Genomic DNA, 27,888 nt, shown 5'->3' with positions numbered 1-27,888 from the left:
TCCAGCCCTCCCCTTCTCTCCCGTGCCACCCCTAAGCTTCCAGCATCTTCCCTGACACTTGTAAGAACAGAGATCCACATCAACAATGGCTGATTTCTCTCTTGTCTTTTCCAACAGGTAGACTGAAATTACCATGTGTCCAAATTAAAATTGCGTACTTCAAGGACTCTTTGAAGGACTATTCTTAGACCCTCTTAAGAAGATTTTTTAAAAAGTGAGTCTTTTTTCTTCCACTTCAGAGTATTCATGACTTAATGTTACCAGGGCTCCCCCACCCCCACCCTGCCTCTTCAATATGCACTAATAGGAGGTAACTTCGTCTCCATTTACTTTATAATAAAGGTTTTTTTTCCTCCCTAAGAACAATGAGCAGGGAATATGCCTTTATATTGCTGTTGGGATTTGCACATATTTCACAGGCTTATGGAATTTCAGAGATGAAAGGGTATCAGAAGTGCGGAGCCTTTCTTGCTGTCTGTCAGAGATTCCCAGGGACACCTGGGTTGGACCTGGAGAACCCCGGGAAGTACTGGGGAAGCCGGTGTCTGTCCATGCTCAAACCTTTTAGGGAGTTCTCTCAATCAGAAACCCGCACCTCCTCCTCCCCTCCAGCCTCCCCTTCCCTGCTAGACCATCCTAACCATGGCTGTGCACCAAGAGCACAGGCCCCTCCCCCAGAATTTTTTTAATTCTTTGTTCCTCTAGTAATTCCACATAGTTTCATTTCCAGGGCCCATCCTGCTGGGCTCATCTTCCCAACCCAGCAAATGTTGCCGCCTTAAGAATGGAGCCAGGCCTAGAACACAGACCTAAGGGCACTGCAGGGCAGGCTGGTGGGTGGGAGGGGCAGTGCAGAGGCAAGCCTAGGTTCTCCTTCAGGTTTTGTTCATGCTGAGTCAGCAGGAAAGAGGCTGTGTTATTCTGAGCTGAGGGAGAAGGAGAGGATGGGACGAGATGAGCCCACAGGTGCTCCCTCCATCCATATGGTTTTGCTGACTCACAATAAGGAAGTGGCTGCTTCCAGCAGTCTTGGGCATTGGAGTGAGTCAGAATTTGCTGGGCAGTGGGACCTAGGTTCAACCCTGGCTTTTAGGAATTGTAGACTGTGCACGTGGTTATACATGTCACTTCTCATCTGTAAATGTCTAACTCTTCACTTGGGAAACGGGGATGCTAATGCCTGTCGGAATGGTCTCGGTGACAACGCAATGGGACAATGTAGATGTGGTACTTCGTCCTTAGTCCCTAGGAGATTCGCAATCAATGGGAGTCCTTGTATTTGTTAACTAGGGATGGAATTACTTATCAGAGAGGACAAGAAGTAGTGGTGGCAATAATAAAAAAGGAATAAGAAGATGCAGCCTGCTTGTTGGGCATGAAGGAGAAATGTTAGTACCTGATAAACTCCCATGCAAGCATCACCCCAGTCAAGAAAGTGGATGCAGTTAAAACGCAGAATCTCATAAGGATAGATTGATTGTTATGGAAACACACTTTTGAAAAGGGGGAAAAAGATGTTGGGTTCCAGAGCTGTATAAAGTCTCCTACCCCACAGCCAGGGTCACAGCTCTAGTCAGAGGCAGTAAGAACTCATGTCCCTGGAACGAGGAGTGTTGAACTAAGGAGTGGCTGGCTGTGTCCCCGGCACCCGGCCGCCCCCAGGGCTAGCTTTACCTGAAATAATTAGACGGAAACTGTGTTCTTTTAAACCCCGCTTGGCCCATTATATCTAGCCTTTTCTCGGCTAACTCTCACACCTGGACTAGCCCATTTCTAATAATGTATGTAGCCCACTGATGTGGGAGTGATTTCTTATTAATAAAGAAACTGCCTAGACCCATTTGATAGGCCAACCCTTAGGTAGGCGGAGTAAACAGAATGGAATGCTGGGAGAAAGAAGCTGAGTCAGGGAGTCACCATGGTTCTCCCACTCCAGACAGACACAGGTTAAGATCTTTCCTGGTAAGCCAGCTCATGGGCTACACAGATTAATAGAAATGGGTTAGATCAATATGTAAGAGCTAGCCAATAAGAAACTGAAACTAATGGGTCAGACAGTGTTTAAAAGAATACAGTTTCTGTATAATTATTTCGGGTAAAGCTAGCCATGCGGGCGGCCGCGTGCCAGGGACGCAGCCCTGCCGCTTGTAACACAACAGCCCACGAGCTGGCTTACCAGGAATGATCTTAACCTGCATCTGTCTGGAGTGGGAGAACCATGGCGACTCACTGACTCAGCTTCTTTCTCCCAGCCTTCTGTTCTGTTTTCTCCACCCACCTAAGGGTGGGCCTATCAAATGGGCCTAGCAGTTTCTTTATTGCTTAACCAATGAAATCAACAGATTGATATATGACACTCCCACATCAGAGGAGTCTAGACTGGCTGATCAGGGGCCATGCAAAGCATCCCGTACTCATGTCTGCTTAGAAGGCTGGGAGCACCAGGTGTGGTACTGGATGGGAGCGGGAGCTGTACGCTGTGAAATGCCCTACACTTTGTGGTCTTTCATTATCCACGTGTTAGGGACTCCCAAACACTTCCAAAGCAGCGCCAGGTAAAATTCAGATGAGTGTGTGATGAGCCGCTCAAGGGCGGCCCACACACTGTTGAGGAAAACAGAAGTATGTGTATGTATACACATGCATGTCTGTGTGTGTGCACGTGTTTATGCATGTGCCTCTGTGTGTACGCACAGGGGTATGTATGTGTCTGTGATTACCTCCAGCCCTTTTTGCATAACCAAGGCTGTACAAAGTGTCTGGGTCCCACCAAGAAGTATAACCCAGGCCGTGAAGTCAGTCAACCTGACTCTATAGCCGACTCTATCAGCTGACTAGCTCCATTACCTTGGGTTAAATAGCATCACCGTGTTTGACAAGAGTGGCATTGCCCCTACCTTCCTGAAGCCTCGAGTCTGTGGAGAAAGCTACTTTGAAGAGTTGGGACACGGGTGCTTAGAATGAGCCCTCAACTAAGGAAACGCTCTAGATGTTGTAAAGCCAGGGTCTTGTTGCCATTGGCTGATGACTGAATTAAGGGGGTGTGGTGTAGACGGACATGATAGAGTAGTCCCACCCCAGTCAGAACTGTGTATAATAAATGGTTCTTTATTTAGGGGTAGACTTACAGATCACAGTCCTCTGCATGAGCAGGTAACAAGAACCAAATCCAACAGCCAAGAAAGAGAGCCAGCACGTGCATTTTTTTAGCACCCAAGGCCACGCCCAACCTGGTCCAACATCTCAAAGGCCATTGGCTAAAGGAGTTCCCCCAACAGCATGGTCCTTACCTGTTGATATAGAGGGCCTCTGGAATAGCGTGGATCCTCAGGACTATTTTCTGAGTGTTTAGCTACCTCGGGGAATGACAAGCCATATGGTTACTCTATCCTTTCTCTGATGGACTGTCCCACAGCCTGTTCATCCCCAACGTCCTTTCCCTCAGTCTGGACTGAGGGGCTGGCAGACCTGAGTTTCAGGAGAATTGGATATTTTTGTCATTTAAGGCAGAAAATGGATCTGTTAGTTGTTAACTAAATAAGACTAAGATCCTGGCCTCTGCTTTCCGGACAGCTACTGGCTGCTGGCATGGAAATGTTCTGACTGCCATAGAGCCAGCCATGCCTTTAGAAGAGATCCGGACCCATGGAAGCTATACAACCAATCTGAAACTCTTTCCAAATTGTAGGCGGTCCATTTTCAAGTCATGAAATTAATTTGGTGGCACAAGACCATCATTTAATTTTAATTAAATAGAGTAACCCATTAGCCCATAGAGAAGATGAGACTATTTTCATTGTATGTATTTAATTATTTTTGTTTTGCTGAAATGGGGTCTCTTTGTTGTCCAGGCTAGCCTGGAACCTGTGATGCTCCTGTCTTAGCCTTCCCTCCCAAAGGTTTTGATTACAGGCTCACCCCACCATGCTTGACTCTTTAACAGAGATTCCTTATCCGAAATAAAGAAAGGATCACCAGGAAAGAATCAGCTCTTCAGAGAAGTCAGTAAGGAAAAGATAAACAGCTCTTAAAAATGGGTAAAAGATACTTCTGAAAAAAGACTGGCAAAGCAGCCAATAAAGATGAGGAAACATCACTAATATTGAGAAAACGATACGGGGGAACCACCATGAAATGCCACCACCACCATGCTTCCATTAGAAAGACTCAGATGGAAGAGATGGACTTTATCTAATGTTGGTGGCCATGGAATGCCACAGAAATGCATTCACGTTGGTTGAGTTGAATTGGTGTGCTGACTTTGGAACACCATTCAGCAGGACCAAACACTGAGGACATGGGTGTGCAAGCTGTTCCTCTCTTTGGGCTATACCCATGATGCGTGTACCTGGGTGCATATAGTATAAAAATCACAAGTTGCACGTAAGTGTGTCAAGCCCATGCCAAACCCAGCCTTGAATGGACAAAATGCAGTCTCTTCCCACAATGGGGCAGCTTGTCCAGCAGCGCTAATGACCCCCACAAACATAAACCTAAAAGACAGAAGCCAGACGCAGAACTTTAAGATTCCCTTTCATAAAGTGCAAAAAGCAGGCAAGACAAATCCGTGCTGTAGGCGTCTGGGGAATGATTACCCTTAGGGGAGGATCTGGGGTTTGGGAGAGAATGGGAAATGGCTTCCAAGGCACTAATGCTGTCCTGTCCTTTGATCTGAGGGCTGCTTACAAGAGGAGTTTTTTTTCTTTTCTTTTCTCTCCCTTTGGCACTAAGGATTGAGTTAAGGTCCTCACGCCTCATACCACAGTAACAAAATGTACTGTATGCTACTGAGATCTATACCCAGCCCTCAATTTGAAAGTGGGGATGTAAGGGGGAGAAAGAGAATGAAACTAAGTTGCCATCTGGCCTGTTGATGACTTTGGAGTGAGGTTGACTTCCTGTCCTTGGGCCTCAACCTCTTGAGTAGCAGCTGGGTTGATGCGCCTGCGTCATGGCTGGACCCGGCTTCCATTTGATGCAGTTTCCCCTGCTGCTGCGTTCTGATGGGTTCCCTCCGCCGCACTTACGTCACGCTTTAATAAACAAATGCAGGTACAGTAATGGAGGTACCATGGTGGGTCATAAAGATTGGCATTGCTTGATAACACAGCAGATTGGTAGGTACCTTGCCTTACGTGTGTCCACAGGTTTGGGTATTTCCTACTCTGTACTTCTTGCCATGGGTCACAGGCAGGGAGTGAGAGCTACCAATGTAATGTAAGCTTCCATTTTTAGGTGAGGAACTTGATACCCAAGGAGGACTTAAGAGCAGAGCTAGGGTAGCACAGAGCTAGGTGGCGGCCTCCGGGCCTCCTGTCACTGGGAACCGTGAGTGTGTAGCCAGTTTTCACCAGATGGGTGTGGGTGGCAAGGTGAGCCCAGATGGGTGGACTGAAGGGAGCCAGTCCTGCACAAGATGGCAGCGGCTGGGGCAGGGGGTGGACACTGGGGAGGGCAATTGTTTTCCACCTCAGCTATCTCAGTCTGACTCCCCAGAATCTCTCTCTCCCTTCTCCCTCCTGCCTCCTCTGTCTGAATCTGTTCTGGGTTCACCACTACACTCAATCACTTTTCCATTTGGGTAGAACAGCCTCCATGCCAAAGTTGCAGAATGGCTACGGACAGTAGAATGGCTGGCTATAGATGGTAGAAGGGCTATCGACGTGGGAAAAGTGTGAAGAAAACACACTGGGTAACTGAGATCTGATAAAGCACATTTCCAGGCTAGTTTGTGTTTTTGTTAAGAATTGTGGGCAACAGTGCCTCTACTCTGGGCTTGGGTGATCATAGAGCTTCCCGGGTGAGGGCGAGTTTGTGCAAAGGGACTGGAACCCTCCCAAACAGGATGGTGGGTGTCATTAGCCCCTTGCCAACCCTTCTATCCAGCATCCCACAGCATAAGCTACACAGAATCTCCTTACTTAGGGCGTGGGTCTGCCTGCATAGGTACAGGGTAAGCGCAGTATAGAGCTGCCCAGGTTTCTAGAGAGGGACCAGGGAAGATGTTGAGCTGAAGCTGAAGATGGAGGAGAGGAAACACACCTGGAAAGTTTGCTGGAGAATCACCACCGTGTGTATCAGGAAACTGCCTGCAGTCCCATGTAGGGAGAAGAGGCAGAGCCACACGCTGAAGGAGCCTTCCTGGGTGATGAGGAAATCCTCACCAGAGACATGTAAGGCAGGAAATGCCTGTCACCTAGGAGACAGGATAAAGAGATGCAGGCAGATGCTGCTGGGAATGTTGGTACAGGTCTGGAATTCCGCTCTACAGCCCTCACTCGCTTCTGCCCTCTTTGAAGAACCATGCTACCATAGGTCTGGCTGAAGGCCAGAGCTAGAGAGATGAGTAAGCCTCACTGGGCTGCTAAGGACCCCATGCCCCAAACCAGACACGATTTGACATCGTCGTTATCCTAAGACCAACGTCCTAAACTGTCTCTACGATACAGCAGTCCTGCAGAAGAGTTCTTCCTCTGTGTGCATGTGTGGCGTGTGTGTGTGTGTGTGTGTGTGTGTGTGTGTGTGTGTGTGTGGTGGTGGTGGTGGATGACCTGAGTGTGGTGTGGTGTGTGTGTGTGTGTGTGTGGTGGTGGATGACCTGAGTGTGGTGTGGTGTGTGTGTGTGTGTGTGTGTGTGTGTAGATGGTGGTGGATGACCTGAGTGTGGTGTGGTGTGTGTGTGTGTGTGGTGGTGGTGGATGACCTGAGTGTGGTGTGGTGTGTGTGTGTGTGTGTGTGTGTGTGGTGGATGACCTGAGTGTGGTGTGGTGTGTGTGTGTGTGTGTGTGGTGGTGGTGGTGGATGACCTGAGTGTGGTGTGGTGTGGTGTGTGTGTGTGTGTGTGTGTGTGTGGTGGTGGATGACCTGAGTGTGGTGTGGTGTGTGTGTGTGTGCGTGAGTGTGTGTGTGTGTGTGGTGGTGGATGACCTGAGTGTGGTGTGGTGTGTGTGTGTGTGTGCGTGAGTGTGTGTGTGTGTAGATGGTGGTGGATGACCTGAGTGTGGTGTGATGTGGTGTGTGTGTGTGTGTGTGTGTGTGTGTGTAGATGGTGGTGGATGACCTGAGTGTGGTGTGATGTGGTGTGTGTGTGTGTAGTGATGGATGACCTGAGGAGCACCATGCACTGAATCCATTTGCCAAGGTGTTAACACAACTAGCGTGCTAAAGGTTCTGAGAAAACCCGCAATGGGTTTGCTAATGGTTCTGGGCCAAATTTATTCATCCTAAAAATCTCCATATTCCCTGTTATGTCCTTCAAAAGCGTCCCTTCCTCGGCTAGAACAGTTCATCCTTAAAAAGGCTTGGAGCTTGGTTTGGAGCCCTAAAAAGAGAACTGGGCTTCTCTGGGGAGGGAAACTGTGCATATTATGTAAGGTCCAGTCTGCCCCCGGTAAATGATCGTAGAATTATAAATGAGGTGTTGGCCAATGTGTTCCCTTGCTGAAAAAAAACTTGGAGTTTGCAGCAGAGGCAGTGGCCCTGTCCTGTAGCAGTGGTAACCTAAAGCAGGGCCTGGACCCCCTACCTCCTCACCTGCCCCCTTTCTCCAAGCTACTTGGGAAAAGGCAAGAGACAGAAATAGTAAAATGGTTAATCCAGGCCTGGTGATGTGTGCCTGGAATCCCAGCCTTCCAGAAGCTAAGGTGGGAGGATTATAATAAGTTCAAGGTCTCCTAAGGTGAGCATCCAAACTGCCTAGGCTCCCACAAAGCCAGTACGTGCAGTAGGACCAAGAACCCCACTGCGATTGTTCTTGAGCTCTCATTATTCCTCATTGTCCCCCCCCCATTTAAATCACTGGGGTTTAACTGGGCACACTGGCTCGCAGGAGCAAGCCCCTCATTCCTAGGGTTTCCTGGCAGTGAGAGAGAGTGTTGCTCATTGGTGAAGGGCCAAGCCTGTGCAGGACCAGGGCAGAGTTGGCTTGCCCCCACACGGTGCCCATGAAGCTATCCATGACCAGGAGCATCAAGTCCCCAGGCTGAGTCTTCTTCAGGCTGAGTCTTCCTTCCCGGATGTCAGGAATTTCTTCCAAGGAAATCTTAGCCAGTCCCAGGGAAGAAGCCATGGTCTAGACAGTGTCTGTTTCGTCTTGGCCTCTATAGTCTCTTGACTGTTTTGTTCCCAGCACGGGACACTTTAACCTTCACTTTGGGAGGAAGTCTGGCTTGTTTAAACAATAATGGAACTAGAATAGAAGGCAAGGAGGCTCAATTCTCACCCCAAGTCTCTCAAGAATTTACTAGGCATGTCACATGGCCTCATGAGTTTCGGTCTCTCCATCTTTAAAATGGGTATTTTAGAATCTGCAATCCCTCCTACCTGGACAAGGAGAATTAAAAAGTTCTCATTTGTGAGCAGGTTCCCTGAACTTAAATCCCAGCTCTGCCCCTGCCGGTGTGTGACCTGACCTAGCTCTTTGAGTTCTCCCTGGCTCTGTGTGGTTACCTGTATAATGAGCCGGCCTCATTCATATATGAATATATAGTAGTGGCCCTCATAGGCTGGTTGTGGTGGAGATCAGAAAGTCACACTGCTGGAGGGATGCCCAACATGTGGCACATTGCTGACTGAGGCAGTGATAATCCTGAATCTGTCCAGTGCGAGTCTACACGCTTGTTTGTCAGAGAGCTCCACAGTCTCCTGGCGGGTAGCACTCATTCCCTTTGCTTTCATGGGTTCAGAAACACGTGACAAAAGTGGTTATGAACCCCGTAATGGTTGACATGGACATGTGCAGACCATAATAGCTCCTATGTATGTTGTACAAGACATGGACATATATAGGCGGTGTCTAGAGAAATAGTGTACAGGCTCCGAGATCATGCCAGTACCAATGCGTCTGTCTCCCCGTTAGAAACCTCTAGTCTAAATTGCTTTTTCTTTCAGTCTGATTCATGCCCACATAGGGGCTAAGTCAATGTGTGAATAGACAAACGTATTTCTGCGTGTATGTATGGGTGGGTGGATGGATCGATGAAGGATGAAGGTAGATGATGGGTGGGTGGGTGGATAGATGGATGAATCTATGTGTGATTCTTTGTTTAATTTAAGCAGAGTAATAAGTATGTGACTATATTAATGTGTGTGTATGTGTGCATACATGTATATGTGTGCTTGTGCATGTGTGTATGCATGTATATGTGTGTGTGCTTGTGCATGTGGGTATGCATGTATATGTGTGTGCTTGTGCATGTGTGTATGCATGTACATGTGTGTGCTTGTGTGTATGCATGTACATGTGTGTGCTTGTGTGTATGCATGTATATGTATGTATGTGTGTACATGTGTGTGTTTGTGCATGTGTGTATGCATGTACATGTGTGTGTGCTTGTGCATGTGTGTATGCATGTATATGTGTGTGCTTGTGCATATGCATGTATATGTGTGTGTTTGTGCATGTGTGTATGCATGTATATGTGTGTGTGCTTGTGCATGTGTGTATGCATGTATATGTGTGTGCTTGTGCATGTGTGTATGCGTGTATATGTGTGTGTGCTTGCGCATGTGTATATGCGTGTACATGTGTGTGTGCTTGTGCATGTGTGTATGCATGTACATGTGTGTATGCATGTATATGTGTGTGTGCTTGTGCATGTGTGTATGCATGTACATGTGTGTGTGCTTGTGCTTGTGTGTATGCATGTACATGTGTGTGCTTGTGCTTGTGTGTATGCATGTACATGTGTGTGTGCTTGTGCATGTGTGTATGCATGTATATGTGTGTGCTTGTGCATGTGTGTATGCATGTATGTGTGTATGCTTGTGCATGTGTGTATGCATGTATATGTGTGTGCTTGTGCATGTGTGTATGCATGTATATGTGTGTGTGCTTGTGCATGTGTGTATGCATGTACATGTGTGTGTGCGTGAGTGTGTGTGTGTGCATGTGCACTTGTGAGCTTTTATAGAGAAGGCCCCCGCAATTTCTCTTGCAGGGAAGTGGAAAGCCATGGCTGTATATGCGCGTAGTCCGCCATCTGTTTGCACATAGGGTCATTTTTCAGGAGTCCTTTTAGCCCTCCATCCATGACCACCTGTATGTACGCTTCTGCCTCTCCCATGGCTTCTTCCTTCAACAATGGGGGTTTTGTGCAGCTCCTTTCCCAAGGCCTGGTCTGGCTTTTCTCAGTGGTATTGATGGAGGAGGGGGTCCCAGAAAGTTGGATTCAGGAAGCCTACCTGTGGCTTGGTGCCAGCCGCGCAGGACAGGCTAAGATGGGTAATTGGGGTCTGCTCTGGGATACAGGCAGCCTGGTCACCTGAGCTGGTTAGCCGGCTACCACAGCTGTTGCCTTGATGTCATCAAGCCATTTTCCCAGAGTTTGCTGCAGGCCCAGGGGAGGGTGGAGATTTGGAGGGGATGGGGTGGGCTTGGCAGAGTGGTGTGCTCTGGGTGTGCAGAACCTTGCCCCACCGTGCCAAGGGCTGCTCTGGCCACTTCTCTAGAGCTCCGGCTCCCTAATGAGATTAAAATGCCAGCATCCTGCCCCTGTGAACGCTGGGGATCACGCTGGCTTGAGTTGCTTAATGAGCATCAGTCAGGAATCTGAGGCCTGGGCAGGCGCCTGGCTGTTGCCTCGTTGATGAGAATACTGAATGCTCCCCTCTTTGAGAGCCTGCAGTTGTCAAAGACCAGGCTCTGGGCTCCGTGCGGAGAAGTCCTGATAAAGCCACATTTCCCCCAACTTCCAGACCTTCTCACGTGCCCAGTGACCTCATACAGGACGATTGTAACAGGGAACTTGGTAACAAAGACAAAACTGATAGCAGTGATCACAGTCCTAAACAATGGCTGTCAAACTCGACACCCACCAGAAACACTTGGAGATTGATTTGGATCCTGTGCTTTTTGAATTACAATTCTTTCTTCTTTAGAGATGGGGTCTCGTGTAGGCTAGGCTGACCTCAGGCTTGCTGTGTGACCAAGGATGCCACTGAACTCCTGATACCCCTGCCTCTGCATCCCAAGTTGCTAGAATTATAGGCCTATGCCACCATGCCATGCCCAGTTTATGCTGTGCTGGGGATTGAAGCCAGGGCTTCACGCATGCTAAGCAAGAAGCAACCGAGCCACAAGCCCAACCTCACAGATGGCACGTTCATGGTTCCCTCTCTCTAGACCCAGATCCCAGGAATCTGTCTGCTTGATGAAGGTGCTGGGGGTGTCCCTGACCATGCTGTGACCGAGCCCCAACACTGGGAACTGTTGTTCAGTCAGTGCAGGCATGCTGAACTTCAGTGGAACTCACTGCCACCCTTCTAACCTGCATAGCCTTGTACCTGCTGCTTAGCCTCCGGGACTCAGTTGTATCATCTCTAAAATGGGATTGTTAAAGGGCTCACGCTGCTACGGAGAAGAGCCCAGCAACTGAAAGGAAAACAGAACTGCAATATGGTTCAGGAACTCCACTTTTGAGCACACATCTAAAAGAAATGAGAAGCAGGCTTTGGGGAGATATTTGTACGCCCGTGTTCCTAGGATCGCTCCCGCAGCCAAAGGTGAAGTGGCTGCTAACGGATGAATGGCCATGGCATATCTATACCACGGAATGTTATTAAAATCTAAAGAGCAGGTTCGTATATTCCAACACGGAAGTAGCTTGGGGACATCGTGTAAGTGTAGTCAGCCAGCCACAGAAGACGCAGCCCACGGATCCACTCTCACGAGGGACCAGGATAGTTAGATCCGAATAGGAAGAGAGTGGAGTGGCAGTGGCCGGAAGCCGGGGCGGGGAGAATGGGGCTTTTATTGTCTCAGTTCAGAGTTTCAGCTGTACAGGGGGCAGGGGTCCTGGAGCGGGACGGTAGCGATGGGAGCTCAACCAGTTGTGTCTCGGTGCAACAGCTGGATCCTGAAAAATTACTAACATGGAGAAATGTGTGCTGTGGATGTTCTGTGTTGGTTTTTACCCCCCTGCCCTCCCCCCCTCTCTCGTGTGCACACGTGCGTCCGTGCAGACGCACACATGTCCCAGAATGCCACTGTGCTTCCTTCCACCTTGTTACATCTATGTCTCTCTTACCCTTTGCCCCTGTGCAGTTCAATTCCGCCTTGGTGACCCCCAAGCTCCAGGGCCGTGTCCCTGCCTCCTGTCTTGCTCTAGGAGTACTGGGATTACAGATTCCAGTCACCACATCCAGCTTTAAACGTTTTATTTCAAGCATTTGAGTGTTTGGCCTCCATGTGTGTCTGTGTACCACCTGCTTACCTGTTGCCTGAGGAGACCAGAAGAGGGCGTCAGAGCCCCTGGAACTGTGATTGTGAGTTGCCACGTGGGTTCACTGAAAGAGAAGCTAATGCTTTTAACTGCTGAGCTATCTCTCTCTCCAGCTCCCACATCCAGCTTTGTGTGTGTGTGTGTGTGGGGGGGGGGGGTTCCAAGGATCAAACTCAGGTCACCATGCTTGCATGGGAAGTGCCTTGGCCAGATAAACCATCTCGCTAAGCCCATGCCTTTATTTATTCATTTTTCTAAGGTCAGCATACTGCCCTCCAGAGTCCCTATGAGGAAAGTGTACAGTAGCATCTGCAAATGGCTTAGCCCAGCTTCTGACACAGTGCGTGTGTCTAAGCAACTCTTTCTCATCTCTTTATCAGTTGTCAGGTTCTTTCAAAAACATGTTTAACTTAGCATCTTCATATTATGTTCTTATCTGCACAGATGTGCCTGGAGGGGAGCGAGGAAGGGGACAGCTGTTTGGGAACCACTTGCCTACCCATATGAGGTTTAAGTTTCAGTGACTTCTCATCGTCCCAGAACTAAGACAAGGCCCATCAGGGTTCTCCTCCCTTCTGAGTGGCCGTGGGCCTGCAGATGGCTGGGAAAAATGCTTGCCAATCTTCAGAGGAAGTATGCAAAAAGCCACACTTGCCAAATGACTTTAACACCATTAGAGGCAGTGGGAAACTTCGCTGATCCTCTTCCCAAGAGTCCTTGGGGGAAGCGAATTCTCAATCAAGCCAAAACTCTGTTGGCTTTCACCATACAGACCCCCTTCGTGTCCATGCTTCTATGAGGCCAGGCCACGGATGTTCACAGCCTCAGAACGTCAGCCTCTCCAAGAGACTAGGATTGTTTGACACCAGGAAGGCTCCAAGCTAGCCTTGAAAATAGCCACCTGCCTACCGAGGCCAAGCAGGAAAGAATTGGAGCCCCTCAGGTCCAAAGGAACGCTTGTTTCCCCCACGGCATGTCAAGTGTGTGCCTGGCTTTCAGGTAAAGAGAGCTGGTAAAGGGGGAACCCTTTGGGGGGGTATAGTGCGGTCAGAACCCCCAGGGTGTGGTGGTCCCTGCCAAAGTCAATTGTTAAGAATGGAGTTTTATTGCTATGCGTGAATAAATTGGACAGCGGATTGAATAGCTCCCTTTTCAACATTGTCATAGCGCATTGAATGGTTACCTTGGGTAGCTAAGTAAAGATGACAATGAGGACAGAACAATGGTGCAGATGCTGGTGCTCATAATACGATAGGCAGCTTGAAGAGCTGACCTGGAGAGCGAATTAGCTCCATCACCAGAACCGTTTTCATTGTTCCTACCACAGGCACGGTCTCAGGCTGATCACGGTGTGTGTGTTGGCCCATGTTGCTGTCTCTGGTTGGCCAACAAGGAAGTCTGAGACTGGGTGGCTTGTGTCTCTAAGGCAAAATGGTTAATGCTACCCAGAATTAGAACGTGAGGTCTACCTGACCCCAGACTCCATGGTCCTGACTCTGGTAGATTTACTGTGTCGTTAATAAAGTCACAGCTAATTATGCATCTTCAAAAACAGATTATTTACTTGCTTTACAGTAGGGGTCATTTAAGAAGTAACTCTCACCTAGGATGTTGTCCACAAAGCCCTGATTATGAAAGGTCACTTGGGGGAGAGCATTTTCAGGAATAATTTATCCCGTCGGCTTGGTGGCAGTACCGTCACAGGCATTAGGATAAACTTCAGTCTGACTTAGGCAAAAGCATATCACCCTGCTTGTCTATAGGCAACACCATCCATTAGGTGTCTCTTGGTGGTTAAAAAGCAGAAGCCATGAAGGGGTCCCACTGTCTCACCTCCGTCGGGTACCAGCGGTGTGAGCTCAAGCAAGTTACTTGGTGTTTCTTTCATTTTGTTTGCTTATGTTTGTTTGTCTCTTTGTGTTTTGAGGCAGAGTCTCTCTGTAGAGCCCTGGCTGTCCTGGAACTCACTTTATAGGCCAGGCTGTCTCTCAAAGGCGCGCACCACCACACTGGGCACTACTTAACGTGTCTAAGCGACAGTGAATTCGTGTTACAGGTGGAGGTACACGAACAATGTATGTGTGTGCTCTGCTCCCACAGTGTCACAGAGTAAGCGAGGAATTTGCTTCACCCACCCAACAACCATTTGAGAACACCCTGACTTCCTGTGTGGACAGCTCTGGCTAAGGGGACAGGTTGGTGTCAGCTAACATATTGGCATTCTGTCTTTTTCTTCCCTATCATGTGATCTTCCCTAGCATCTTCAGGTCCCATTGGCACCGATGTAAGAGTTAGCTGGGATCTTTGGTAAGGCCGAGCTGTTATTGTGACCTTAGGCCATAAAAAAATTTCCCTAAATTCTGCCCTTGCTGCATTATTCTCAGGGTAAAGAAACCTAGAATTCTAGAGATGAACCGGCCCCGAGGATCACACAGCTGGACACAATGGGAGCTTGACCTCTAAGGTGTAGGCGAGGCAGCAAACTGGTGGGATAGAAAGAATAGACCTCGCCTGCCTCTCAGTTTCCTTTCCTCGTCCACAGGCTCCGGTATCCGGAGCAAGCACAATGAAGTATCCAGATGACTGTCTCGGACACCAGTGGGGAGCCCTGCCTCCCCTCTCTCAGATGCCCCAGAGGACAAAGGCAGCTAGTGTTCACGCCCGAGATTCAAGAGAAAGATGAGGATTATAGAATAAGATTTAGGGCAGAGTCCTCGTGGAAGCACCCAGTGGAGGGGAAGCAGGAGGGTGGGGGGAGGTAAGAGGTGGGATTTGCAGCAGAGATTAGGAGATACGAAGATCTAGCTAGCCTCTCCTGTCATAGGGAAAGAAGGGGAGAAAGAATCCCTAAATATTAACCAGGGACAAATGGTCTCTGCCTGTTCTAGAGTTGGGGAGGGGAGGCAGATGCTGACTCAAAGCTCCTCCCCAGCCCTGTCCTTGCTCATCCAAGGGGTGCAAGTTCCTGCTTATTCACGCTCTAACTCAGTCTCTGCAACGACAAACTCACCGTGTACTGCAGTTTTCTGTTTCTGTGTCTACATCTTCTGTGTTTGAGTCGCCCGTGATTTATTGACGTTTTTCCTACTCTAAACCAAATGGTGTGTCCCCCAGTTCCAGCCCTTACCCTCTTCTCCTTCTGGGGTTCTCCTCATAGCACTGCCCAGCAAAGAGAACTATGTGTTTATTGTCTGTCTCCCCTGTCAGCATCTAAGCTCCACAGGGCATGGGCAGATGGTCTGCTTCGTCCTGGTGTTTGTCCTAGAGCGCAGAAGACTCAAGACATTCTGTACACACAACATAACCTCCTGCTCCTTCCCAACCCGACCGATAATACCTGGTCCTTCCTGACGCTGTTTGCACTGATTTCCCAGTTATCCTTGCCATGGCCTCTGACTCCAAAGGGTATTGGCTAAAGAGTTGGATGGATAGAGATACTGATCATCAGAGCCTGTTCCCTAAAATTGTGGAGTACGGTGCACAGTAAAGCTGAGCCCGGCGTTTTTACAACCTAAAAAAGCCACCGCGGGAACTTCCACCAATCCCACTTGCTTCTGAGTACAGGCCCTGTGCAACTTCACGCATCACACACCATGAAGCCAGGCCCACTGATGAGGACCAGACCGTCAGAGGCTATAAATACCAGATACTGGATTTATGGCTCCTCGCGTAAGAAATGAGGAACTACAGAAGGTTTCTGAGCAGAGGTGACATTTCCAGTTTATCTCCGGACTTCCTGACTGCAGGTCATAAGCTCTGTGGAAAATATGTGCAAGCACAGAAAAGCATAAAGCCCGCTTAATCTCCTCCTCCCTCTCCCCCTCTGGCCCACAGGCACCCGGCCCAGCAGGAACCAGCCAGCATTTGGTTAGCATCCTTCATCTTCCCGAGTTCATGTTTTTTCTAAGTCTCAGAGTTAAGCTGGTACTTCTTCCACTATAACATTGGGTTTTGCTTTGTTTGAGGAACATTTTAAGGGGCGGAGAAGGGTTTTCTTTGCAAGCGCATGCTTAGGAAGCCAGCTTGTGGAGTGGATAGGAGCACTGTTTGTAGGGTGGCAATAAGGCACTGAAATGGAGGTGGGTGGGAGTGGAGGGGCAGACAGGAGCTGGTCCCACTATGACAGGAGCAGGGGTACTCCCACCTCCACGAAGCCCTCCCTCTGGAGAGAACTTGGGTGACAACAGGTATTAGTTCTTTCTGCCATTCTAAGGTTGAGCCTAGTCCTTTCTGCCCAGGGCTCAAGCTCTGAATTCTGAGCAGCATGGGGCAGACTATTGGGATGGTAATTCACCAGAGACTATGTATGGCAGGGTCAGGGTTCCCAACATGGGCAGCTCAAGCCTCGGGGTTCAGATTTACCCATTTTCTCTGTAATCCCCTATGCCCGGACTGGCAAAGGAGAGAGTTAACACTGTCATCGGATCCTTAATTGTGCGTTTCATGAATTTTCATGTTTCCGCTTGCAAGCTTAATGTTGCTTTCTCCATGAGGGTTTTTTTTTTTATACTCAAGCATAAGAGACTTGTAATTACAGAGTGTTGTGGATTGCAGAGGGTGATTAAAATGGATTTCATGAAATCTGAGATTCAACCCCCCAACTCTCTTGCAACATGCACACACACACACACACACACACACACACACACACAAGTCCAGTGGGCAGGGGAATAAGTCAGAATCCCACAAAGTTCAGAGAACTAGAATATGAAGGCTATGAATTTTCTTTTATGTTTTCCGTCTTGGATCTTGGATCTGCTCCAAGAGAGCCCTCTCCTCTCCCTCCTCCTCCTCCTCCCCTCCTCCTCCTCTATTTCCTGAAAGGAGTCCATCTCTATCCCTGACCCCCAGCCAATTCTGACCCTCAGGGCCCTGGCTGCTTCTCCCTCCAAGAGACCATGAGATGGTGTAGGTTTGTCATTGCCGGAATGCTGTTTTGAGCTGTTCCATCACGGTCGCGGCCAGCCTCCGTCCCTGTCACATTGAATGAGGCTTGAAGATGCTGAAGCCAGTGAGGGGTAAGGATTCCCATTTCGTGTGTCTCTGCTCCTGGGACAGTTTGGTGCCTGGTGGCTGTAAGAGCTGGATCTCTCTGTTTCAGCCTGAATCCGGAACAGGCTGGTGGATGCTCAGAGGATGTGTAAAGCGTAGGCTGCTTAGGAGTTGGGAGCGGTGGTTGCAAGGCTGCCTTGAGGAGGCAGGCTTGACCTTGAGGAGGCAGGCTTGACCTTGAAGAAAGAGGAGTGAGTGGGTTCTCTGGCCAGGCTGCTCTAGTCCTCTCACCCATGTTCCTTCTAAGCACTGAGCTAACCACATCTGCCCTGCAAGCCCTGGCTTAGGGACTTCCCCAGACCTGTATTTAGTAAGCTGTCTCAGCAGCTTCTTCAAACCTTCATTCCTGTTTGTATTGGGAAAAGAGGTTCTTCTGGTTCTGGTAGCCTGCCTGCTACCCTGAGTTCTGTCCCCTGTGTGGCCATCGTAGAATCTGCATTGCAGCTTCCCTCAGTCTTCTGTGGCCTGTTCCATGCTAGAAGGCATCTCTGGGCACAAGCAAGGTTCACAACAATGAACCAAAAGTTCATTGCTTCAGAAATCTCCCCCAAGTCGTGGAAGGGGTCCTTTCTGGAGTTGGAGTTCACTCCCTACTTATGGGAGTCTCTATACCTGCAGCAATAAAGCCTGAGGCTCCGAGCCTGCTGACAGGGCTTCCCAGCCGTTAGTCCTTGGCCAAACTTATTGGCAAGCTCTACTGGTCCAGGTAAACACAAGTCGTGAATTAAGTACTAAGTGGTAATATTCTGCTTCCCTAAAAAGGTACCTGTGGCTCAGAAGGGTAGCAGGTACCTGTCTTCCTTGAAAGGTCCCTATCCCTGCACAGGGCGGAAGTACGAATATCTCTCCATAGACAGATACGCTGTGCTGAGTAATTCACGAATGCCTGCAAAATGACTCTGTGCAGAGGCTGGCCTTGTTGGAAAGCAGATCACCAGGGGCCTGCTGAAAGCTGGGGTGTGTTTGTGAGTGTGTGTTTGGGTGGGCAGAAGGAGAATGTGAGTGAGGGAGAGAGAGAGGGAAGGGGAAGAAGAGGAGAGAAAAGAAGAGGAGAGGGAGAGGGAGGACACCCTGAGAGCAGTCTCAGAACCCAGCTGCTGCTGTGTGAACGAACACATCCCCCAGGTGTAACCCTGCCCATACTGGAGCATCACTGTGACTGCCAGACTCATGGGCCATCACCATTGCTGGCGTGAGGATAGCGGAGGGACACCAAAGGCTTCTTTTTCTAGTTCATTAGAAGCCCTGCATAAGTCTGCCAGGGGTGGGGTCCACCAGGATGCACAGACCCTCTTGTCTCTGAGCAATGAAGCTCCCTTGAGCTTGGTTAAGATACTGTGTTGGTCAGCACCATCCAGGAAAACAGAGCCAACAGAACATTCCCATGGGTGCCTATGTATACCCATATGTTTATAATCTCATACATGCATGTGCATATGAATTTCTTGTGAGGGATCCGTGCGCATGACTGCACAGCTAGGTTTGCAGCCACCCGGCACAAGATCATTAATACTGGCATTTCTTGCCACTCTGCTTATACCAAACCTTACTGGGCCACCTCTCTGAAGAGTTCCTAACCCACTGTGGTAGAAAGAACAGAAGGCAGGAGCTCAGGAGCGTGGGGTTCCTGTCCCATCCCTGCCATGGCCCTGTGCTAGGACCTTGGCTAAGTTAGCACTCCCTCAGTCTGTGTTCCCTTCTTCAAAGTAGAAGGTTGGACCAGCTATTACCTAACCTTAAGGCCTGGCTATAAATGCCCCTGCAAGTAGCTTTAGTCCAGAGATAGTTAGGTCACCTAAAGTCCATCAGGCACCTACTGCTTTCCAGACATTCTTTATGCGATGCTCTACTGGGTCCCCAGCATGGACTTGTGCGAGGTATGCTGCAGAAATGCCGCACTGAAACACTGGATGACTCTTCTACTGGTAAGGGGCACAGCCAGGACTCAAGCCTGGGGCTGCCCATTCCAAGTCTCCTCTTTTGTTTGAGCTGATTTACTCCATGACCAGTGCCCAGGAGAGTGAATTGAGAAGGCATCAGCCTCAGGATTCAGAAAACTCCACCGCTCTCTGCCTGTAACTCCCTGGGCCTCAGAGGCAGAACTACCATGCTTGGCCTCTTACTGACCCTGTGACTTGGAGAAAACCACTTAGCTTTTCTTTTTTAAAAAATAACTTATTTAAACTTATTTTATGTACATTGGTGTGAAGGTATCAGATCCCCTGGAACTGGAGTTACAGACAGTCGTGAGCTGCCATGTGGGTGCTGAGAATTGAACCAGGTCCTCTGGAAGAGCAGCCAGTGCTCTTAACTGCTGAGCTATCTCTCCAGCCCCTCATTTAGCTTTTCTATGTGCCTCAGTTTCCTGGTCTGTAAAAGGCAGCTATTTCACACGGTGGTCCCGAGGCTTGAAGGGAGTCTTGTGAAATATTAGCACAGCCACTAGCATTTAGGTAAATTAAGACCAATGGTCTTGCTGGGCCAGCCTCCCAAGCCTGCTGTAAGAACAGATGCACCAAACCACAGATAGTACATTATAGACTGTGGTGTGAAGGATCAGGATTCTAAGATCTGACCCTGGAGGAACAGGCGAGGGCAGGGATAAAAGGAGCCCTGAAGGAAGGCGGACTTGCTGCTTCTACTCATCTTTCGTTCCTGAGCTTCCAGGTGCAGGTTCTCCCCAAGGGCAGACGAGGTTTGCCAGGGGAGACAGGTAACACGAGTTTGCAAAGTTTCAGCTCAGCTCAATTACAAGGAAGTGGGAAAGGATGCGGGAATTCCAAATGAAGCCAAATTACATGCATTGGTTTTCCACCAGCAATTAAGTATGTGGAGGGGGAGCAAAGAGGGATTTCACCCTTTTGAACTAGAGCTGGGGTTGGTCGGCAACACACACACACCTGTGTTGTATTAAGTTGTGGGATCAGTGGGTATAATTACAGAATTTAATTATAAATTGAGCCTTACCGGCATGTGCATGCATGGATCTACATATGGTAAAAACCTTTCAAGATAATCTATTTAAAGCAAAATCATGTCAGTCTGGAGGGTCAGACGCTAGAAGGTCCGTATGTGAGTCTCCCTGAGTAGGGAGAGGCACAGAATGTCTTTATTCTCTTGTGTACTCTGATTTAGAAAATACCCCCACGGGATATATCTTCCTGCTCCTCCTCCTCCTCACCCCCACTTTCTCTCTTCTTCCTTCCCTCCCTCCCCCCTTCCCTCTTGTTCTTCCTCCACGTACTCCTGGTTTTACTGAGTATCAAAGCCGAGCTCGCTAGGCAAATGCTCTATTCCTGAACTCTAGCCTCTTCAAGAATTTCTTGGATGCCTGTAAGACAAATATTTCCTTAGAGAAACTCAGAGTCCTGCTAGGCATGACAGAGAATAAATAGCCAGACAATTGGTTCCCAGTGTTGCTACAGGCGGGGATGCCTTGGTGTGATTAGTTTGAGAACACTGGCAAAGAGCAGGGTGTGGTGTGTGTGAGACAGACCTCATCTGGGGTGTTTAGGGAGGGACGCTCAGGCCTCGTCCGTGAGGCCAGAGGGAGGCTCTTAAGTAGAACCTGGGATGGGGAGTTCTAGGAACAAGGGAAATCAATTGTACAGCCCAGGGTTTGGGGTCAGGGCTTTGCTCTGGCCTTCTGCTGCCTCGCAGACATCAGCTTCCTCTGTCTCTATGAAAGTGCTCACCGTCAGGGCTAATAGTGATTTGTGGGTGCTGCCAGCTTCCCCAGTTCCCCGAGAGAGTGATGACAGGTTCCTGCTTTTGAAGCCTCAGGATGCCCGGGTCTTCCCCTGTCTCAGGCAGCCAGTTTCCCGCCAGGATTCTTGTCTTCCTATGGAGTCCTGGGCTGTCATTTAGTGTCTCCCCAGAAGCCCTCCAGGACTGGCTACATTGGCTGTGCACACTCCAGGTCATAGGCTCAATCCCCAATATCACAGACCCTGAAGGACAAACAACCCTTTCCCAGTCCACATTCCCTTATACTTTGTGTCCTCCAGTCTTACTCTGCGGGGATCCAACCTGACCTTTCTAGGGATTGGATACAGAAAAGCCACAGAGCACAGGGGCTCCAGAAGAGTTTCCTTTTACAGATAAGAGGGTTAGGAATACTTGTTTGTTTGTTTAGATTTGTACCTTTTTTATTTTATACACGTATGTGTATGTTCCATGTATGTGCAGTGCCCGTGGAGACCAGAAGAGGGCACTGGTGCCCCCGGCACTGAAGTTACAGGCAGTTGTGAGTCACCTTGTGGGTTCTGTGAACCAAATCAGGGTCCTCTGCAAGCTTCAAGTGCTCTTAACTTTTGGGCTGTTATGTCCCCAGCTGGGGACACTCATATTAAATACTTTTGTCTCACACATTGGGAGCGGTGGAAGAAGTCTCCTTGCTAGACTGACCCCAAGAACAACACTACTAATTGTCCTGTGGACTCCTAAACTGTGGAGGGTACTTTCTTGTACAGATATTTCCAGGATATTTGCCGTGTACCAGAGAGTGTCCTAGGCATGGGGAATGATGTGGACAAAATAACATTACTGACGGGCAGGTCTTGCCCCAGCCCTGCATCTGCTGGTGATTCTCTGTTTCCCATTAGTGTATACAATAAAGGATAGATTGTGGATACTATGAGGCAATGAGTGCTTGGAAAAAAACAGAGAGAAACCTAGCCGACCTTCCCTGTAGGCTGGTCTTGTATGCTGGAAAGGGACTGGAGCTTCGGGTATGCACACCTGCAGTTATTCAAGACGACCACTAGATGTCAGTGCCGTGCAGGAGGGGGGAGGAGGCCAAGTGGCAGTGACCTTTGAGCCAGGTTGTGGAAAGCACCAACTAAAGGCGTTCTGTGTGCTAGACACCCGTGGTAGCTTTCTCGGACCATATGATGCTTACAGAGGCCCCTGTCGTTTACATGTCCCGATCCCTAGTTCATAGGTGAGGAAATGGGTGCTCAGAGCAGGGAGGACTGCAAATGTCAGTCAACCTTCCATGGCATAAGAACGAAAAGTCCTCAGACGCCTAAGAAGGGGGCGGTAGAGGGGCTCACGTGACACAGAGGCGCAGGCTGACAAAAGCCGTGGGTACTTTAGAAATCACAGAAGCTATTGCTGGCTCGGGCTTGACGTGAGGGATACAAGACTCTCAGGAGACCCAGCCTTAAATGAGCATATAGAGGTGGGCTGGATGGCATCCCTGAGGAACCAGCATGGAAAGACGTTCCCAAGGGTGCAATCGTGGCTCCTATATCCTAGGGGTAGCCAACAGCCATGGTACCTAAGGCCTGCTCATTAAAGGAAGCTCGGGACCTGCTGCTGTCAACCTGACCAACTACCTACGGCCTGCGAGTCACGGACCCTAGAGGAAAATATAATACAGACTGGTATAATTTCACCCGTATCCAAATCCCTATACCCGCAGGTGGGGTAGCTCTCAGCCCTTGTGAAAGAAGCCTCTTTCTGCAGCAGACAGACCATTCACAGATGGAACAGAACAGAGATTTCCCCACTGACCAAAAGACAAGCACTGATTGTGGGCTGCCCCGTTCCCATTTATATATCTACAGCCCTGCCCCAAACCTGAGTCTCGGGGGACACTGCAAAAGAAAAGGCAGACAGGTTGGGACATCTAATCCTGACAGGGAAGCTGAGCCTATGAAACCCCCAAAATACGGTTGCTTAAACAAGATCTGCACGATCCTACCGGTTGATATGTGCATAGGGAAATCTCACAAGGCCTGGAAGAGCCACAAGTATTTAATAGCTACCGAGAAAGGGAGAATTAGTATTTCCCATGGACTAGCCCAGCCCCCAAGGGGTTATCCAATCCCGAGTGCTCAGCCCTAAATACGTACATCATAGGAGTGACATTAAATGGACTCAGTAGGATGGATTTATAATGTATATTATCTATCGCTTTATATCATACAATGAAAAAGGGTACATGAATTTGCGATAGAATGGGGGGGGCACAAGAGGAGTGGGGAGGGGATAAGCAGGGGTACTCATCTATAAAATCTTCAAAGAAAAATTAAAAAAGGAGCTAGAGTCCTATACCTGACTTTTTCTTTTGGGACCACCAGCCAGCTCCCAAATCATGACCCAGAAATAATAACTTCTTATTAGTTATGAATGCTCAGCCTGGTTTAGGCTCACTTCTAGCTAGCTCGGCTGACTTAACCTGGTCCTCTTAGTCTGTGTTTTCGCCTCGGGGCTTTTCACCTTTCTTCCTTCTGTGTATCTTATTTTCACTGCTTTTGTGTCTGGCTGCTGGCCTGCAGCTGCCTGACTTCTTGCCCCAAGCACATTCCTCTCCCCTCCCTCATTCTGTCCTCCCCCTTCTCTCCTGTCCATTCTCTCTGCCCAGCCACCCCACCTCGCCCTCTCCTCTCTCATTCTGTCCTCCTTCTCTCCTGTCCATTCTCTCTGCCCAGCTGCCCCACCTCGCCCTCTCCTACCCAGTGACTGGCCATTTAGCTCTTTATTAGATCAGTCAGGTACCTTAGGCAGACGCAGTGAAACCCTTTTACATATTTACACACCTGAACACACATCCTTACACTGCTCACAAATGCAGCGTGCCTTTACACAGCTAAAATAGTATTCCACAACAGGGTCCAGATCCTCCCCAAGAAGACGCTGCAAGTTAAAGAAGGAAGTGGGGGAAGGTTCAAGGTCAAAATCGCACAAAGATAATCTGCCTGTAGCATCTCGGAAGATAATTCTGAAAGTCAGTCAATAGGACCTTGGGAGCTGGGAAGATGGCTCATCAGTTAAGAGCACACATTGCTTCTACAAAGCACCTGAGTTCATTGTCAACACCTACATTGGACAGCTCACAACTGCGTGTACCTGAAACTCCAGGGGACTCTGATGCCCTCTTTGGCCTCCTCAGGTACCCTCATACATGTGCACATATCCAGAAGAGCACACACACACACTGAAAATAAAATAAATGATGACATCATCCATCTCAGGGGAGGAAATGGCAAAAGCAAGGGGACACTAGGTTTCTGCTCTCAAGACCCACGGACTTCAGTATGGGTCCTGGACCACAGCGAGGCAAGGAGAATGACCTCCAGAATGGTCGCATTCCAAAGGATGCATTGTATCCTAGGATCCCTCTCTTGGGTTGAGCGCCACCCAAGGGACAGCCCAGGTGATACCTGAAGGAAACCAGTGACCATGGAGTTAGATGGGCAATGGAGTCACACACACAGAGGGAGGAAAGGCTCAGGGGACCTGATGGCAAGCTGTCACAGTGATGCCCAGGGGCACCTACTAGCTGCTAGGAAGCAGGTTTGGGCAAGGCCAGAGTAAATGCTTACGTTTGTCCTGTTGACCCCTTTGTAAGGCCATTCCTGCATGTCATATCTTGTCTGAGGTCAGACAGTGAACTGCTTCAGGGGCTCTTTCTGTTCCACTTGACAGGGGAGGAAAGCCAAGGCAAGTTTGGGTGCTAGGTTGAAAATTCTGATTGTTCTACCTGCCTGTGCCAAACCCGTTCCACATGGGCATTGCACAGAGATGGTGATAAAGTTGCTGGTGTCTGTGGCTCCAAGGTCTGGCATGTTGGCCTGCCCTGTACACGGAAGCTCTGAGGCCCGACGAGGCACATTGCATGCCTAGTATGGCAGAGAGGGGACCGAATACAAACGGACTCTTCTGTCTGCTAGGCAAGGACTCGCTCTGCTCCTCTTCCTTGTGAGAGTGGGGGCTGTCCCTGTTCCAGGAGGGTGGGAGCCTGTTGTGATGACCTGTTGCCAGCTTTCCTGAAGGGTGAGTCCTCCTTAGGGAACTTGGGAGGAGCCACCCACTGCTAAGGGCCTGCTTGGGGAGGCCAGTTCTCTGACTCACACTGAGAGGAGCCTGAGCAGAAGCAGGTGCCTGGCCAGGAGCACATTCCTGGGGCTTAATGAGCAGCTGTGAGGGAGGAGACCAGAGGGTCCCGGGGGCAGAGCTGGGTGATCTCCTAGGAGGAGGGGGAGCCAGGAAACATAAGCCTGGGCTGGGAGTGATGGGATCCCATGGTGTCTGTGAAAGATGACTGTTACTGGCCAGGAGATGGGCTGAACGCATCGCAGGAGACCCAGGATGAGGCTGTGGCAGGCAGAGCATCACGGCACTTGGGCAGGCCACTGCATGACAGCCAATGGCCCTGGGGACGGAGGATCCTGTGAGTTGAGAACTATGCCTGTCCCTGTGGCACGGCCACGTCCTCCTGTGGCCAGCTGTGGGAAGAACATTCCCCTTTTAGCGATGCTTATGCTGCCAGTTGAGTAGATCTTGGCCGGCTCTCAGAGTTTATAGTTATAGTATGTTTGGGTTTCATTTTCTTGGGGTCTGTGGACTCTGAATTCTAAATCAAGTGTGTTAATTTTTCAAGGCTTCTTACCTGGTTTCATATTTGGGTTTTGAGAAGGATGCGCGGGTGTGACCCCTGCCCCCCCTCCCGGGTCAGTGACCAGGAAATATCTGGATCTCAGTGTGCTCACTGGCATCTAGGTGATTCTCATGGCCATTGTTTGATAGTGTCCTGGCAGGGCCACCCAGCTTGTTGTTTGGCATCAGATGTTGCTAGGAAATGTGTTTTTAGGGTTCCTTGTATCTGTTCTGAAGGGTTGGGGGACCTGGGTTTTTGTTTTTGTTTGTTTTGTTGGTTGGTTTATTTATTTATTGGTTGTTTTTTACATAAAAAATGGGGGGAGATTTCATTTTCCAAATACATGTTCTGGAGGAAAGAATCTGGACTTTAAGAATCTGTTCGGGCCACAGAGGGGATGAAAAGCTGGCTAGGGATGTGCTGTTCAAGAAAGCCAGAGAGGAATCCGCAGTTGAAAGTGCAAAGCATTCTGGATTGTCTGGGCTTCCAGTGGAAGAGACGCAAGCTGCGGTAAGAGTCTCTCTCTGCCAACCTCACAACCCAAGAAAGGAGCAGCTCTGCCTGGAAGGTTCCTTGGCACGGGGCAAGGGCATGGGGCAGAGGAAACAGGCCCCTGGGTACCACATCTCCACCCTGTGCTCCATGCCAGCTGTGCAGGATTGGTATCTGCCTCTGGCAAGTCAGCCTGCCGCTGCTTCCCTCCTGTCTGTAAGATGGGGATAACAGAGTCTTCACAAGCCTCCTGTGAGTACTTGGTGCAGGGATAGAGATGAAAACTACTTTTTAAAATTAGCATGAGCTTAACGAATAGTATAGTAATTGCTATTATTTGATGCATTGTTGACATATTTTTTAAAAAAAAAACTTAATAATTAGAACTTCATTATAAAGAACACACAAATAAAATCCAGTCATTGAGATTTGCCAGGCTCAAAGTCTATATACTGAAGTCTTACTCGTTACATCCAGGATGAAATTAAGTGTGTGTGTGTGTGTGTGTGTGTGTGTGTGTGTGTCTGCATGTGCGAGTGTACGCGTACTCACACAAGAACTGGTCTTCCAAGAAAGGGATTTAAAAGTGTGAGAAAAGAGCAGATTGTTCCCTTAGAGACCAGAATACCCTGGGAAAATGTCTATAAGTTGCTGAAACTATTTTAGCGTTGCCAGAATATTCCAAGGAACAGAAGAGAAGTCAGCCCGTGGCCCAGCTGTGGGCTTTACTAGGCTGCAGGCCCATATGTTTGGCTAGGTTTGGTCTTCTGGCATCCCAGCCTAGCTGAGCAGGGGACAGATCCCAAGGAATGACTGCCCAGACAGCTGCTTGCTATCTACAGAGCTGACCGTGGGGAAGGCAGGAGGGCAGGGAATTGGCGCTTTCCAGGTTTGGGTGGACATAAAGAAGAGCCTTGGAAACCTCCCCGGTGCCTGTCCGTGTGGACAAGCTCCATCTGGACATCCCTGTAGCAGTGTAACTGACACTGTCACCCCAACATTATGTCCCCACAGAATCCTCATCTACCTCTGTCAAGTCCACAGAACTTTCCTCATTCTATCTGTTTCCTTACTGGATCCGATGGCAGCAGGGCCATCGCCATCCTGAACATCCATCCATTGTTTACCCTGGACCATTGTGATGCTAGATGCTTTGTGGGAATAACCGTTTCCTGGGTCGGGTAGCTGGGCAGAACCGGACACAGATCAGAGAGGTTCTTTCCGGAGAGTCACACTGCTGAGAAACACAGCTGCTAAGAAGCCTGGCTGGCAGCTGGATCCAGGCTCAGACTTTAGGGTCCACGCTTGCCACCTCTACTGTGTGTGTTTGTTATTTCCTGGAGTTGAGACACCCTCTGGACAGAACGACAAAGAGGCTGCAATCGTATGGCCCAGAGAACTTCACTGGGTTAACCCAGGCTAGCCCTTTCTTTGAGGCTACAGTGCTCAGTGGGAGCATAATGGGATAGGAGATAAAGTAGCTGGGCCAAGCTCTTACGCTGCTGTGCTTGAATCATGAGTCATAAATCCCTCCAAACTCCTGCAAACCAGATGAAAATGTCTACTCTTTTAGGCTACCACAAGAAATAATAATAACAAGGTGGCCTGGTACCTGCTGAGTGGCACCATGGCTGCAGAGAACTAAGAGAGTTAGGGCTTTGTTGAACCCTAGGGAGTCTGGTCCCTCACTACAGGGAGCTGAGATTGGTCCCCTTGAGGCCTTAAGCTAACGAGGCT

General features: G+C 49.2%; 1 protein-coding gene across 8 annotated transcripts in view; it reads left to right on the top strand.

The window, feature by feature from the left end:
- Nucleotides 1-27,888, top strand: part of LOC121459150 (teneurin-4) — a 667,715-nt gene that overhangs the window by 274,514 nt on the left and 365,313 nt on the right. For 2 of the 8 annotated variants that reach the window (XM_041668940.1, XM_041669032.1), the window contains one exon: nucleotides 118-214. The exons of the other annotated variants lie outside the window; for them this stretch is intronic. The gene's annotated coding sequence lies outside the window, so the exon portion shown is untranslated. The remainder of the gene's footprint in view (nucleotides 1-117; nucleotides 215-27,888) is intronic. 8 annotated transcript variants of the gene reach the window in all.

The sequence above is a fragment of the Microtus oregoni genome, unplaced genomic scaffold (genome assembly GCF_018167655.1).
Source record: "Microtus oregoni isolate MIOR12 unplaced genomic scaffold, Mior012 000000F_ref0000247, whole genome shotgun sequence".
NCBI classification, from domain to species: Eukaryota; Metazoa; Chordata; class Mammalia; order Rodentia; family Cricetidae; genus Microtus; species Microtus oregoni.
Note: the sequence above shows the minus strand (reverse complement) of the source record. Positions and strands in the feature narration are given on the sequence as shown.